Here is a 6193-nt window from a genome sequence, read left to right on the forward strand (position 1 = left end):
AATTAAAACATATCTGAAAAAAATGTGTTGATTTAAAAAAAAAAAAAAACTTAAAAAAAAAAAAATATAGTTTTTGATAGTCCTGAATTTAGTCAGAGGTACTCCCCGTGGGCCACCATATTGGAGATCGAATAGGTGATTTTCCCTCATCTTACCGAGTTTACTAGGATGTAGCAGAAATATTTGTGGAAAATCTTTATTAAATAATTTTTATTTCAATAAAGGATACTTCTTGAAAATAATTTTATAATTCAGAAAAATAATGATTCCTAATTCAAAATAGCAAATATAAAAATTTTTAATTGGTTGAACAATGAAGGAATATGAGCATTTAGACCTCCAGTATGGCGGGCAACTAGCACAGTCTTCGACAAATCCTGGGAGTCCGATGCCCGGGACCTGGTAAAATTGGAAGCGGGCACGTGGAATTTGCACACTTACAAGCCCGAAGGGCATGTAAATTCTAAGGCATAAGCCTTGCTATAATAAAATTAAACAAGACCAATAACACTAAATGTACTTTAAAGTCTTTTATTTTCCATCTAAAGTCAAGTTCAAAATAAAATTTAACTGAAATCTTATTTTACCGCGATTTCCAAGGAACTCTTCTGCAAAGGAGACACAAAAAGTGTACAGGTTGAAAACAAATGGCGAGACTATAAATTGACAGAATGGATTTCAGATCATTTCCTTGTCATGAAATGGCAAATAAGAATAATACAATAACTTGATAAAATTCTGGGCATGTAAATATTTGTTCGGGCTTGTATAATTCATTAATTGGTTATCACACCTGCCCAAAAAGGGCATGTGCTAAAAAAAAATTTGGTGAAGACTGCTTACAGGAAATAACTTGCTAAATTCTAGCTCAACGATATTTATCTATACATGTAAACATTTTAAAGTCTACTTTATAGTTCAGAAGAAGACTTTTGTGATATTTTCAAAATTATGAAAACTTTATATATTTGTAAGCTTTACAAAAACTTGTCATATTAAATAATAATTTCAGATTAAGAAAAATATTTCATGTTTTGCTCAGATTCATTCCCATTACAGTTTGCAAAGCTACAATGTAGTAATTATATTGAAATATCATATAAATACAAGGCACAACTGCCGTTTTATTAAAGTGCCGCTTTCTAAAAACCATGTGCCTTTTTTTTTGGTAAGTGGATTCTCACTTCCGATTTTAACTCCTTAGTCCTACCAATCGAGGCTATCATTTCTTCAAAGATAATTCGAAATATTTCATCACATTTCAAGTTCAGAGCACATTTTCGACTTAATACAAAAACAGAATATCTAATACCCAATAAAAAGAATTTATTAGTACATAGGTTTATATAAACAATCCGTTCCGCCATTAGGCCTAACGTTCACGTGACATCATCTCAAAAAGGAATCTAACGATTACCAACTGGCAAGAATATATTAGCTAAAGCACGTCATATTCCATACTGTTTAAACTTAAAAACTGCACCACTCATACCCACCGTAAATTATACACACTCTTAAAACTGAAATGAAATTAAAATCGTATTTTGACGCTTAATTTTCTGCCAAGACTTCTTCGAGTTGCCGGAAGACACTGAATTTGCAGATTGTACGCATGCGTGAGATATTCTAAATCACGAAGTATACGGGCCTCGTATGCAGCTATATTTCCGGATTATTGAAACCAAAAAAAAAAAAAAAATCTAGGGCGCTAGAATTTCATACATTGTTTATAAACAACGTTTTTACACAAATATTTCTTATTGCATATTTTAATAATCAATTTACTAAGAAAATTTTCAATGCAACATTACACTTATTTCAATACAATAATGCAACTTAAAGCCCCACCCTGGGCCTCTATCCCAAAAACCCAGGGGTCATGCATTCTAAAGTTATAAGGTTTATTGATTATTATAAGCATAACAACAGTGTGACTGCTTGATCACAATGTAGAAATAAAAGACAATTTTCAAACTGCATATTCAGTACATGACCAAGTTTGCCCCACCCGAACATACCTGAGCCCCTCACCCCCGGGCCACAAATTTCACAATTTTGAAAGACACGCCCTTGATCATCATAACTATATACTTTATTAATTTATTTAATACCTAAGAGCAGAGAAGAAGATTTTCAAAGAATTAATGCATTTTCACTATATAATCATTAATAGAGCCCCGCCCTAACACCAGAGCCCCTGACCCTGGGGCCATAAAATTCACAATTTTGGTAGAGGCACTCTTGCTCATTACAACTATGTACTTATTTGGTTTATTTAATGCCCAGGAGCAGAGAAGAAGATTTTCAAAGAAATACTGCATTTTCACTATATACTTATTTAGCCCCGCCCTAACACCAGAACCCCTGATCCCAGGGCCATGAATTTCACAATTTTGGTAGAAGCACCCTTGCTGATTACAATCATGCAAACAGTTTGCCTGCTTGATGTCCAGGAGTAAAGAAGAAGATTTTTAAAGATTGCATTAATTTTAGTGGTTTTGGCCCCACCCCTCAGGCCCCAGGGGGGCAGGGATCATGAAATTCACAATTTTTGTTCCCCTTCACCCATAAATGCTTTATGCTAAATTTGGTTGAAATTGGTTCAGTGGTTGCAGAGAAGAAGCTGAAAATGTTCAAATGTTAACACACGACACACGACACACATTACCACACCAGACATAAAACAGGGTAGATTAAATATGAAAAATGGAAAAAAAAATCTATATGTGGAGTGATTAGTTTCCACTTTAAATGTAACACTCAATCAAGAGATACATGTACCCGGTAATGTAAAGCTGACAAAGAAAAGTAGTCTATTGACTATGTTAGTTTATTTTCAACAAGCGATTCTTGTCCTGCTCTTTGTTGGAAGGGGTGGAAAATCATTCTTCCGTCGAGCTGCAGTAGTTGAATCATCATCAGCATGAATGGTCTAAACTTCATATTCATATACCTTGTACTCTCTACTGATGAATCTATCTGTAATTTATAAAATTTAACAAATACAATATTATCTGCAGTCACCATCAAAATATATTTCTCACAATGTCTATATCTTATATATAGAATTTCGGTGAAAAAAACATGTATATGTATTATGTAACAGGAAAAGAGAAAATGTATGGATGGACCGGGAATCAAACCTGAGACCCCTGCATCACTAGTCATATGCTATACAGACTGAGCTACCCTGGACGATATATATCCATGGCCCAAACCATTACATATTACATACATGTATATATAACTTGCAAAAATTTACACCTCATACATGTAAATTGCCAATTTTCTACACTTATTAAATTTGGCATAGCAAAATTTTAATGACTTAACCATAATCACTATTATGCTGACATCAAGATCCCCTGGTCTGCTATGGGTTGGTGGTCCTATACCAGAAAGTACCATCTTGATGGCTGAAAAAAAATAGATCAAATAAATATACATGTATACCAGCAAAATACAATAATATATAAAAATAGTTGATTGGCAAATCACTTTTTAACCAGTAAATCTAACATTAAATTAAAATGCCCCACTGCCTGGCCAATATTCTAACTATACAGCAGCAGTAATATAAAGATTTGTCAATTTCATCAGACCAGCAAACAACATGTAAACAGTTTCAATGTTTACCACACTGACACAGTTTTTACCAGTGAAGAAAAACAAAAATAATCTGTCCAGGGTTCGACACTAAGGGTAGTCCGCTGGCCCACGACAACTAAATATTGAGTTTGGACTACTAAACATGCCTTAAAACTTGCCCTGCAGGGCTACTGTAAATTTTACCAAACTGAAACACTCACTCAGAGCAACAAAAATAATTATAATATACACAAAATTTACCTGATTATTGATAAATTAATTTACTTTTCAAACATGTTTTATCCCAAAATTATTTTTGTAAGTCAAAATGTAAATACTGTAAAGGTGAATCGAAATACCCTAAATGATTATAAAATGTAGAATTTTTTGAATAGAAATATATCTTAGGTACAATCTGACAAAAATTAGGCCCCCAGTGATCTTGGAAATAAAAATAAATTATCTGTCCTTCACTGTAAATACATAATCTGACACCCATAAAATTTGCCCCTCCCTCCCACCCCCATCAAATGAATGACAGTCCCTTTATTACATTCTCTGAATTTACTAATACTCATAAGGGTGAAGTTTAATGCTGAATTAAAATAGGCCTATTATCATGAAAGTATGTCATGTAAATATCTATAGATATGACTTACCAAGAGCTACTTTTGAGTTGATATCAACAGTGATCATAAGCCTCTCCATCGTATTACTTTCGGGGCCGGGATTTCCCGTGGAAAGTGTCGATAAATCCATAAATAATACAGTACTATCAGACCCATTTACATGTAGGCCTAATGTATTGATACAATAAAGTACCTAGTCACCATCGCTTTCAAAGTTTTTGGAAAAGATACAAACGATATCACTGTGACTGAGAGCATATAAACTGATTTGTCAAGTTCCTCATCTCAGCAAATCTTCGTCCCTCTTTCGATTTCATCCATGTCATATCATGATTGAGATTCAAACCAGCAGCGTCGTCTGCTTTGGAATAGGGGGTGCTAGTCGGTCGTTTGCGATACACAGACATTTTAGTTCATTAAAAGGTTTTATAGTTTTCTGTTTCTTAAGATGTGTATTCTCTCATTCGCTCTAATTTACTTGATCTACCTTTACAGCTGAGCGTTCCTATAACGTTTCTCTTGTACTTTTCTCGGAGCACGTTGTTTACAACTTGCAGTCTGCCATATTGAACTATGCGCATTTCCGTAATAAGCCAACCGAGAAATTCTTAATTTAGAATTCACATGCAATGTCACGTGATCGCTATCCGTAGCTACGTTAAACCCTCTGCTCGAAAGGTCTAATGATCAGCAAATGAATCTTGACACGCAAATAATGACTTTGGAAATGAAACATTTAAGAGATTATCCTAATAAATTGCACAAATATTTAAGATAAACGTGAAGGTTAAGATTCCGTTGTTATGTACTGTTGAATTTTTTAACATTTAGGAAATCCCCATGGCTTTAGAGAACACGCATTAGAAAATGCCGTAAAATAATACGTTACCGATCGGACTTTGTGGCTTTGTTTGATAATATTTCCATTTCTAATTTTTAGCTCACCTCAACGAAGTTGGGGGAGCTTATGTAATACCCTCGGCGTCGGCGTCGGTGTCGGCGTCGGCGTCCCAGGTTAGGGTTAAGTTTTTTGGAGCAGTTTTCTTTTTAAGTACTTCTATGTCCTATATTGATTAGACATGCATGGAAGATGGTTCTAGTGTGTTTCATTGTACCAGTCAAATTTTCAGATGCTGCAGTTTCAGCAAAGGAATGACCAGGTTAATGTTTTTGGAGCAGGTTAACATTTTTGGTGCAGTTTTTGGTTTAGATTTCATTTCCAAGTAACTATAAGCCCTATGTTGACTAAACTTGCATGGATGATACATCTAAGAATGCATACTACCGGGCTTGCTTCGGATGCTGAATCTGACCTACATTTTCCGGTTGAGTGAACAGGTTAAAGTTTTTGGTGCAGGTTTCATTTCCAAGTAACTATAAGCCCTATGTTGACCAAACTTGCATGGATGATATATCTTAGAATGCATACTACCGGGCTTGCTTCAGATGCTGAATCTGACCTACATTTTCTGGTTGAGTGAACAGGTTAAAGTTTTTGGTTCAGGTTTCATTTCCAAGTAACTATAAGCCCTATGTTGACCAAACTTGCATGTATGATACTTCTAAGGATGAAAACTACTGGGCTTGCTTCCGATGCTGAATTTGACTTACATTTTCCAGTTGAGTGAACAGGTTAAAGTTTTTGGTTCAGGTTTCATTTCCAAGTAACTTTAAGCCCTAAGTTGACCAAACTTGCATGGATGATACATCTAAGGATGCACACTACTGGGCTTGCTTCAGATGCTGAATCTGACCTACATTTTCTGGTTGAGTGAACAGGTTAAAGTTTTTGGTGCAGGTTTCATTTCCAAGTAACAATGAGTTCTTTAATGACCAATCTTGCATGCGCAGCACAGTTAAGGTTACAAATAGGAGGCGGAGCCTAATTTGTACGGGAAAACTTGACTATGACATCATACACAATATACGTCATACAACATTTCTTTAAAATAACACAAAATGATTTTATCTGCTAA

At 34.9% G+C, this 6193-nt stretch overlaps 1 long non-coding RNA gene across 1 annotated transcript; it reads right to left on the reverse strand.

The window, feature by feature from the left end:
• Positions 1-2967: 2967 nt before the first annotated feature.
• On the reverse strand, positions 2968-4638 carry LOC134229292 (uncharacterized). Its single transcript, XR_009984155.1, has 3 exons — positions 4248-4638; positions 3334-3416; positions 2968-2979 (listed from the first exon to the last, which is right to left on the reverse strand). It is a non-coding gene; the product is annotated as an uncharacterized LOC134229292 (long non-coding RNA).
• Positions 4639-6193: the final 1555 nt, after the last annotated feature.

This window comes from Saccostrea cucullata, unplaced genomic scaffold (genome assembly GCF_032062105.1).
Source record: "Saccostrea cucullata isolate Sc308-1 unplaced genomic scaffold, CSIRO_AGI_Scuc_v1 ctg4771, whole genome shotgun sequence".
NCBI lineage: Eukaryota > Metazoa > Mollusca > Bivalvia > Ostreida > Ostreidae > Saccostrea > Saccostrea cuccullata.